This window comes from Mirounga leonina, unplaced genomic scaffold (assembly GCF_011800145.1).
Source record: "Mirounga leonina isolate KUSES-001 unplaced genomic scaffold, KU_Mleo_1.0 Mir_115, whole genome shotgun sequence".
Taxonomy (NCBI): domain Eukaryota; kingdom Metazoa; phylum Chordata; class Mammalia; order Carnivora; family Phocidae; genus Mirounga; species Mirounga leonina.
This window is the reverse complement of record NW_023270268.1, coordinates 30,563,162-30,572,943: the sequence shown is the minus strand read 5'-3', so window position 1 is coordinate 30,572,943 and position 9,782 is coordinate 30,563,162.

The window sequence follows — 9,782 nt, the reverse complement described above, 5'->3', positions numbered from 1 at the left end:
ACTGGGCAGCAGGCAGCCCTACAGGTTGTGGGCACTTGAGGGGAACAGTTAGCCCCCATGGCTGTGGGTGAAGTATTTTCTGGGCAAGTGTAGGGACTCGGCAGTAATGTTGATGAGCAACCCAGTAGGATCCGAAAGAACATGTCTTCCTGAGCCAGCCTACCTGCCCGCATGAAAGGGAATCCAACAAGTAGAAGAATTGGGACTATTCAAGGACTTTTTCCAGCAACTTTGCATCCCCGACTTGATGGGCCCCAGCAGATAGAGAGCTCTCCACGCAGGATCCCTACCCAACACGAGGCCGGTGCAACAATCCCCACCCAGTGGCCACACCAACACCCGAGCCCTCTCCAGCCTGCCTCCCACCACCCGCGCAGCATCAATGCCTGTCTTCCTGTTAATCAGGCCCTGGCTTAGGGTTTGCTGTGTGGACGGTTTGCTCTCTGAGGATGCACGCCACAGAGCTCCTGTTCCCACAACGCTTTCCTCAACCACATCAGCCCACAGCTGGATTTGCTAAGACGTGGTGTCCCAACAAAATGGCGGTGCCCGTAAAGAATGCCCTTGGCAAAGACGTTCCTGTTCACCTCCACCTGCCCCCAGAAGAGCTCTGGGAGGGCAGCCCACGCCTGGGTACAATAAGCCCTGACGAGACTGCCATCGCATCCCCAGCACCTTTGGCCAGGGACTCTCAAAGCATCTGTGCCTTGTGTAGGAGCTAGTCTGGTAAGTCATTCTAGTATTTCCTTGGCACAGACCAAGAGGGACCAAGAAACCATCCCATGCGTCCAGCACATGTGCATGCATGTGTATTTGTTTATGTGTCTGGGCACATGTGTGCCTGAGCCTGTTTACAAAGATGTGAAGGACACCAGTATCTCCTGCTGGAGCCCTTGTAGGGCAGTAGGGCCCTCTAGCCACAGGGCCACCGGTGCGTCTGAGGAGCCATTTCTTCTCAGAAAAGGGGTTGAGTAGGCATCTCAGTCACTTAGAAATTCAGCCTAACAAAGTTCTGGAACTGGCAGGACTGTAGGCTGTGCTGGGGCTGGGCAGGCCTCTGGGGACAGGAGTGTTTGCCCGTGTGCCCTGGCATCTGTGATAAGGGAGCCTGGGTCCCACGGGTGGCTCTGCTGGGCCCTTTGGAGGCCAAGTTCCTCTGCGAGGGACAGCCCTGCCCTGCCTGCCCCACCCTCATCCAGCGTCTCCGCTAACAGGGCTGGGGGTGTGGCTCAGAGGGGCCCCACACTACCTGCCCTAGAGGGCTGGAAGGCCACCTGTCCCGGCCATCTCTCTCTCTCACCTCCCAGTTAATCGTTAACTCTTCCCCTGGCCCGGGCAGGTGTCAGGCTCAGAGGGCTTGGCAAAATGTGCCAATCTAGGGGCAGTAAATTGGGGCCCAGCCGCCCAGAAATGGCGGAAGCCACTTCACTGCTCCCAGGGACCCCAGCTGGACAGGAAACTTGTTTGCAGTGCCACCGTCTTGTTTCCTACTCAGTGGGGACGCAGCCAGGAACCAGGGGTCCCTGAACAGCCTTTGCTGTGTGGCTGATGCCTCAAGAGGCAGCCCAGGAACCTGGCACCAAGTAGTGCCTTCCTGCACCCACCCTGCCCAGATCCAACGGAAGAGAAAAGCACCATGGCAACCAGGCTCTCCGCATCCCTTTGGTGGTTTTTTGTTGTTGTTTGCTTGTTTGTTTTTGAGATATAAATCACATATCATAAAACCCACCCTTTCAAAGTCTACAATTTAGCGGTATTTTATATCACAGCATTCATTTTAAACCAGCGGTCAAACATGGGTCATCAGCGAATGCCCCACCAGTGGGCCCGATGGACAGAATTAGAAGTGCTATTTGATCTGGCACATTCACACTCGTCACCTCTGATTTCTCAGGATGACACTTTGACCTTTCTATAGCTGACAGTCTCCTTCCACCTGGCCCAGCTCAGCAGCTCCAGCTCACCCCACACTGGGCCACAGAGAGGACACGGGCTCCCCTGCACCAGAGCCTTCCACCATCGTACCACTCCCCCACCCCCGGCTGCCAGGGCAGAGGTCCTGGCCAGAGATTTGGGAAGGAGACCTGTGAGTCCTGTGAGCCCTGACCCCACTAGCGGGATGGGTTCAGTTTTGTAAGTTCAGTTTTATAAGCCTGAAGCTTATATAATTTGGGGAACTTTTTAAGAAAAAGAATGCAGAATGGGCAAATACAAAATTAGGCCTAAGGTCTTGGAAGGGGCTTTTTTAAGCAGGCATCTGGAGGCATAAGCTCAATTAACTTCACAGTACATCTGTATCCAGGCATGGGCTTCGTGTCTCCCCAAAGGAAAGATTCTCTGGGAGGCACCACCCATGACTCCGGCTCAACCTTGTCTCTCCCTGATGAGGCTCGAGGCTGAGGATCAATGAAGCTCCAGTTTTTCCCCACCCAGGACAGATAGAGTGGTGCTTCCACGTACCCACCTTAACCTAACCCTCTCCCCAGGGGACAGTGGTGCCCACACAAGGGGACCTGGTGTCCAGCACGGAGATATCACCACAGAGCCTGAACAGTAGGGCTCACTGGCTTGCCAGGGACCAGAGCTGTGGCTGGCCCAGGTCTGCGCCCTGTTCTCACCTGCCAAGCAATCTCCAGCCCCTAGCCAGAGTTTGGCAGAGGGGGAGCCCTCTGCCAGTTAGCTCCTTGGGTGCCTGGGGAGCCATGCCACTCCGCGGTGGCCCTGACATTCTCTGCACATTCTTTACTCCGAGGGCCTGTCAGCTTTCGATTCTGACCTGCCACACGTCACAAACTGTCCTCAGATAAATGCCTCTCGCAAATCCAAAGGCTCCTACCTGGAGCCACATTCCAGATGGTTGAGCAACAATGTGGACGCCTCCCTGCACAGGTTTGCCTCTTCTTGCATTAATGTGGCTGCTTGTCCGGCTCCGGGAGGCCCTGCCCGGTCTCTGCTCTGCAGCCTTTCCTTGCTCAACACAGTGCGCTGTGGAAACCCTCACGGCATGTTGCGTCAGTGGCGAGAATGCCAAAACCTCAGCCAGAGAACGACTAACAGCACAGGACACAGCTACGGGGTGCCCTGGAAGCTACAGCAGCCTTCTTTCATTTCAAAGAAGAAAAACAGCCCTCCTTCCCAGAGGCTTTTCTCTAAGGTTTGGGTTCTCTGCCTCAGCAAGAGTGACTTCTCTTTACCCATCCTCTTTCTCTGGAAGTGGGTGCCCTCGCTTCCCTCCCTCCCTCCCTCCTTCACTCGCTGCCGTCACAGGTGTCTGCCGAGCGCCCACCGTGTTCCCAGCACTGTGGCAGGCACCGAGGGCGCAGCGATGAATGAAGCCGCCTCTGTGTCCCGAGACCTTTATGTTCCTACCATCTGTTTTATCTTTATACCCCGTGCTGAGGCCGGCACAGGGGCGCTCCTAAGTGTTGGCTACGAGAGCAGTCTTGACAAGAACTGGCCCCCGTCTACGTTTCTGGCACCGGATGCCATCACCCTCCTGTGCACACCCGACCACACGGACGCTGGGAAAATGGCCCTGAGTGCCCTGTCGTCTCTCCGACCGCCAGGCCTTTGCACGTGATGTCCCTTTTCTCTGGAAAGCCTTCCTCATCTCTTGTCTCCATCTCTTGGCCTGTTTAATTTAAAACTCATCCATCAAAATCCAGCTCGAGCATCACGTCCTCCTGGCTGCTTCCCCTCTCAAATTCCCTGATGTTCCCCAGGACCCTGAGAGGGACGTATGGGGGAGACCTGCAGACTGAGCAGACATTAGTCCGTGGCTCTGCTGGCTTGACAGGGAGCAGCTGAGAAGATATAACCGGCCTTTTTGACTAGACAGAGGTGACTCCTTGTCCCCGTGTCGGGGTCACAAGTGGCCCTGAACACTGCCCAGACAGGAGCCCCTTAGTATGTTTTGGCTAGAGGGCCCACTCCCCTCCTTGTGGGCCAACCCCCCCCCCCCCATTCATTGGAGGTAGGGGAGGATGAAAGGGACTCTGTGGGTGGAGTCTTGGGGTCAGAGAAGGAGAAGCAGAGCCTGAGGGCTGGGGCCAAGGTGGAAAGGAGGGGCTGGGCAGGCAGCTGTGGGTGTGTGAGCCCAGAACCGGCCCTGCAGGATGGCTGGCCCATGAGACAGGCCCCAGCACTGCCAACCACGTGGGGCCCAGGCAGCCCCAGCCGTGGGAACAGCTGGTGAGCCAAACTCCCTCTACCTCCAAGAGAGCCGCTCCTGCCTGGCTCTGCCAGCCCTGGGCTCCCTCAGGGAACAGGCCAGGGGCAGAGGTAGAGGCAGAGAGGAACCCGTTTTATCAGGACGATGTTCCCAGCCATGCCCTATGGTACTTGAGTCCCAGGAATGACTCACAGGGCTCGGACCCAGAGCACCGTGCTCACAGCCCGGTAAGGATGGGGGACAGGGAGCATTTGCTGCTTTCCCACCCCACGTCCAGCTGATGCCGCTCACCTTCTCAGACCACCCCTTCCACATTCCCTCATTCAGCAGATATCCATTAAGCACCCACTGTGTGCCCGACACTGTTCTAGGTGCTGAGGAGATCATAAGGCAGACAAAATCCATGCCCTTTGGAACTTGCATTCGAGCAGGGGTGGGATGGGGGAAGACAAGCAGGAAACCCAATACCTTTTGCAGACTGCGTCAGAACAATGTTTCTTAAACCCATGGTGGCAAAACGACAGTTTTGGTTTTTTTTCTAATCTACATCTAGGTTTCTGGGCAATGCAATTTGCTATAAATTCTATAGAATCTACAGATGCCACAGTACAGAAGTTCCTAAATCCTCACTCCCCATTTCTGCGCTCACGTCCTCGTGCGGTGCTGGTGCACACTGTGCCTGAAGGTGGTAAGAGCTTCGGGGGAAAGCAGAGGAGGGCAGGAGAGACCAGGTGGCAGGGCTAGGGGGAGAGCTGCAATTTTAAAGGTGACATTTGAGCAAAGATCTGAAGGAAGTGAGGGAGAACGCCACACATGAGTCTGAGGAAGGTGCATTCAAGGTTTAGTAAAAAGTAGAGTTTTACAAATGTGGATTTTGACTTGTTGAGACCTTATTGCTAGGCAAGGGGCAGGGGGCAGGGAGCACTGTAAGGGGAGATGAAATGGGGATCCCTGGGCAGGGGAGGCCCCAAGGACCACACCCCTGAATCCTGCAGAGGCTGAAGCTCCCTGAGGTGGCTCCTGTGCCCGGGGTGGGCCTGGAGGGTTCCCTAAACCCTCAGAGCTCCGTGTGCCTCTCAAGCCCGGGCAGGGCCTCCCTGGAGCCACTGTGATCCTGAATGGGCACACAGTTTCCCTGAACCTGGTCTCCTCCCTCCTTTCTGAACCTTCTTTCTTCGTGAGCCAGCTTTCAGTACCTGATAAGAGGGTCACCCAGGACACCAGACACAGGCCACTCTCTTGGTAGAAAGACATTTTTTGCCATGCTCAGTGCATCGATCTCCAGCTTTTAGCCCAGGAGGTGGCTTGAGCCCTGTTCCTGTGTCCACAGAGGAACAGGGCCATGACCATAGAGAAAGTTCCATCCATCTGATTTGTTTCTGCATCTCATCCCAGCTAATTTGGCAAACTGGACACGTGGAGATTCCTTTCCCTTGTTGAACACACTTTCACACCCGCAAATGCATGCACAGTCATATACACACATTTCCACACCAAACACACACCCAGACTCAAAATATACTCACGGGTTTGGCCACACGACATCTCCCTACAAACATGCGTCATGAACTTTCGGGTACACTAAAGTGGCCGTGGCCGTGCACACTTATACACACACACACACACACGTACATGCTCTTGTGGACCCACACCCAAACCCACACCCACCATACACATACCCCCCCAGAAACGCGCCCATGGCTCCCTGCACATGGAGACTCCCCACCCAAGAGAGTTTCTATTTGGAGCAAACACACAGCAACCATGGTGAGTGGCAGATGGATGGGACAAAGTTCACTTATGTGTCCAGGTGTCTCCACCAACACAGCCAGAAGGAGCAAACAGCAGGCTCGGCCCCTTCCCACTAGGCCTTCAGGAGGGCAAGGCTTGGGTGGGGTCAGATTTGGGCAGGAGTATGGCAGAGCTCCTGGCTGCTGACTCAAGGCCCAGAGCAGAAAGCCTTGTGCATTCCCGACAAGTAGGTCACCGTGACGAGAAGTGCTGGCCCACCTGTCAGACTTAAGGTCAGTTGGAAAAGACTTGCGGAAAACCCAACCCTCATGGGCCAGCAGGTGTTCAATAGGTGCTGCCTTTCATTCTAGCCCTTCCGTTAGGTCTACACAGCCCTGGGAAGCAGGTGTTGGGGGCAAGCACCCTTGCTGGGTGCAGTGTGTATAGAGGGGAAGCAGGCAACGGCTTCAGAGGGGCTGTAATAGGGGATGCATGGTGGAGGCAGGTGGACATATCCCTAATATTGTTCGTATGGATTGCAGCTGTGTGTTAAGCACTGTGTGGGTGTTCCCATGTATGACCTTGCAGGATACAGTTGTGCACATTAGAGATTATTGCCTCCGTTTCACAGATGAGGAAGCTAAGTCTCAGAGGGCTTAACTAAATGACTCCAGATCCCCAACTAATAAGGGCAGAAGGAGGATTGGAGCCCAAGTCTGTCTGACTCCGGAGCTCAGACTCTTTCTACATCCCCCTGTGGAAGCTAAGACTTGCATTTTAAACTTCCACAAGCAAGAGGAGTCTAAGGAGATATGACAACTAAATGTACTATGGTATCTTATATGGGATCTTGCAACAGTAAAAGGACATTAGGGAAAAACTGAGGCTGTTTGAATAAAGTATGGACTTTAGTTAATGATAACATAAGAATATTGGTTCATTCATTGTAACAAACGTACCCTACTAATTAAGATGTTAAAAATAGAGAAAACCGGGTGCAAGTACACAGCAATTTTTCATATTATCTTTATAATAATTCTGCGACTCTAAAAGTGTCCTAAAATAAAAAGTTGATTAAAAAAGAAAAAAATATATATTTGCCAGAAGCAGGAGGCCACAGGTAACTTATATTCCAAGGTGCAGCCTGTGCCCAAGGCCTAAAGAGGCAGGGCCTCTGCAAAATGTCTCACCCCCTTGTCTCAAAATAAAAGGCCATTTTGGATTTTGTACCCCTGAGTTCCCATCCCTTGCACACCTGAAATACAGACATTCACTGCAGGGCTATTATATCCAAGGCCACCAGAATCCCCTTCCTCAACGGGACAAAGGGGCACTGAAGGCAGGCAGAGCCAGGCAGGAGGGCACAGAGCTCTGGGGCTCTGCAAACTGGCACGAATTGTTGGGGCCCAGCGGGGAGGTCTTGCCAGGTCTGCCTGCTCCCGCCTTGCAGTATGGCCTGGCCAAGCTGATACTCCCATTGGAATGTAGCTTCTGAGGTAAAAGTCTTGCACTTCCTCTGTTAAATGTATTTCTAGGCATTTTATCCTTTTTTGATACTATTATAAATGTAATTGTTTTCTTGATTTTATTTTAGGGCTGTTTATTGTTCGTGTACAGAAATAAAACTGATTTTTGAAATCAGAAAAGAAATTTAAATAACCATGCATCAGGCTGGCTTTTGACTCCCAGGGTCAGAACGATCCAGTCACAACACAAAGGCAGTGGCACAAGAGGGCACCATTGGAAGAAAGCTGGGCCTGGCCAGAGAGCGGGGGCAATGCGTCTGTCTGCCCGCTCTAAGAGTGGATCCCAGCTTCTTCCTTCCCCACGTGTTGGGAATTCCTCTCTGGATTCTGGCATCAGGCCTGAGCTCCTTATCTCCTCCACACTAGCCTTATCTGAGCAATCCAGTGAATCCACCAAGAACGTATGTGCTGCCCTTCCAGCAAGCAGGGTGTTTGCAGAGCTGGCCTTGGGCCCTTCGTTTCCAGGAAGCAGACCCAGCCCAGTGAGCTGGGCTAGGGCTCTGGCTGAAATAGCCCCCAAGACCAGGACCAGCTGGGGCCCCTCCACCTAGGTGAGAGCAGCTGAGCACCTTCTGTGGAACCGCATTCCAGACCACCTCGCAGGCTCTACCAGCGGTGTGGATTGCAGTGTGGTTTCGGCCACAGTTCACTGAGACCTTGAAGGAAATGGAAAAAAAAAAAAAAAAAAAAACAGGAACAACAGAGGGAGAACCGAGGCATCAGGGGACATGAGGCATGAAGGGTGATGGAGAGTGGGGCCTGGCAGTGAGGAGGCCATGAATGACTATTTGCAAATTTTCATGGCTAGGGAAGGTGTCAAAGTTGTCTGTACAAGGATGTTCTTTACCGCAGTGTTTCTAACAGTGAAGACTTGAAAATAAGTTCAAGGTTCAGCCACAGGAGAGAGATAACTAAATTATGATTCAGCCATGCACGGGTAAAATCTGATGGCGGTAGGACGGGTGGTGAGAGGGAAGGGAGGAGGGGAGGGATGTGTTGGCAGAATACATAGGATGTTTAGGGCAGTGAAACTATAGTAGTGGCTACATGTCAATACCATTTGTCAAAACCCATAGAATATATACCAAGACTGAACTCTGATGTAAACTATGAGCTTAGTGTGTTTATGATGTGTTCATAAACGTTCATCAATTATAACAAATGCACCCTTGTGGAGGGGGATGTTGACAAGGAGGAGGTTATGCATGTGGTGGGGCCAGGAGGCATCTGGGAAATCTCTTCAATTTCTTCTCAATTTTGCCGTGAACCTAAAACTGCTCTAAAATAATAAAGTCTTAAAAAAAAAAAAAAAAAAACCCTGAAAGCTCACAGATTTTGTTTGGCTTTAAAGGAGAATGGGATTATTTGCCAACATTACAAAGACTGAGAGGGGGCGCCTGGGTGGCTCAGTCGTTAAGTGTCTGCCTTCGGCTCAGGTCGTGATCCCAGGGTCCTGGGATCGAGCCCCGCATCGAGCCCCGCATCGGGCTCCCTGCTCCGCGGGAAGCCTGCTTCTCCCTCTCCCACTCCCCCTGCTTGTGTTCCCTCTCTCGCTGTCTCTGTCAAATAGATAAATAAAATCTTAAAAAAAAAAAAAAGATTGAGAGATTTTATGGAAAAAAATATCCAGATGTCCAGCTTCTCTTGACCCAGAAACTCCAGCAATTCTAGGCCCCCACATCCACTTGGTAAAACTCTGGCCAGAGTTAAGAAGGAGCTGCCTGCTCCCTTTAATGAAGAAGCCCTACAGGCGACTAAGGTTTCTACCTGGCCAAAGCCAACCGTGCAGTTTCACACAGTGTCTCTCTGATTTGGGTGTAGATCTCTTGGTCACACTATTGTCTTACCTGAAATATTCTCCCCTTTACCCCCAACCCTCGGCCAGGCTAATTCATTTTTATCCTGTAGGAGTTATGTTAAATGTCACTTCTTCAGGGAAGACTTCCCTGTCTACTGCAGAGTAGGTTAGGGCACTCTGTTTTATGTTCTCATTGCATCCTTGTACAACTCTTCACTGCTGTCACGGAAATATTTGTGACAGCTCTCCCTTACCGAAGAATTCCCCTTCATAAATTTGGAAGAAATAAGGAAATACAAAATGACCATTAGAATACCAGATCTCTGCAGACAAGAGCCACCCATGGATATTAAACTTAGTGGACAGAATGGCTAAAATTAACAACTCAGGAAACAACAGATGTTGGCAAGGATGCGGAGAAAGGGGAACGCTCTTACACTGTTGGTGGGAATGCAAACTAGGTCAGCCACTCTGGAAAACAGTATGGAGGTTCCTCAAAAAGTTGAAAATAGAGCTACCCTACGACCCAGCAATTGCACTACTGGGCATTTACCCC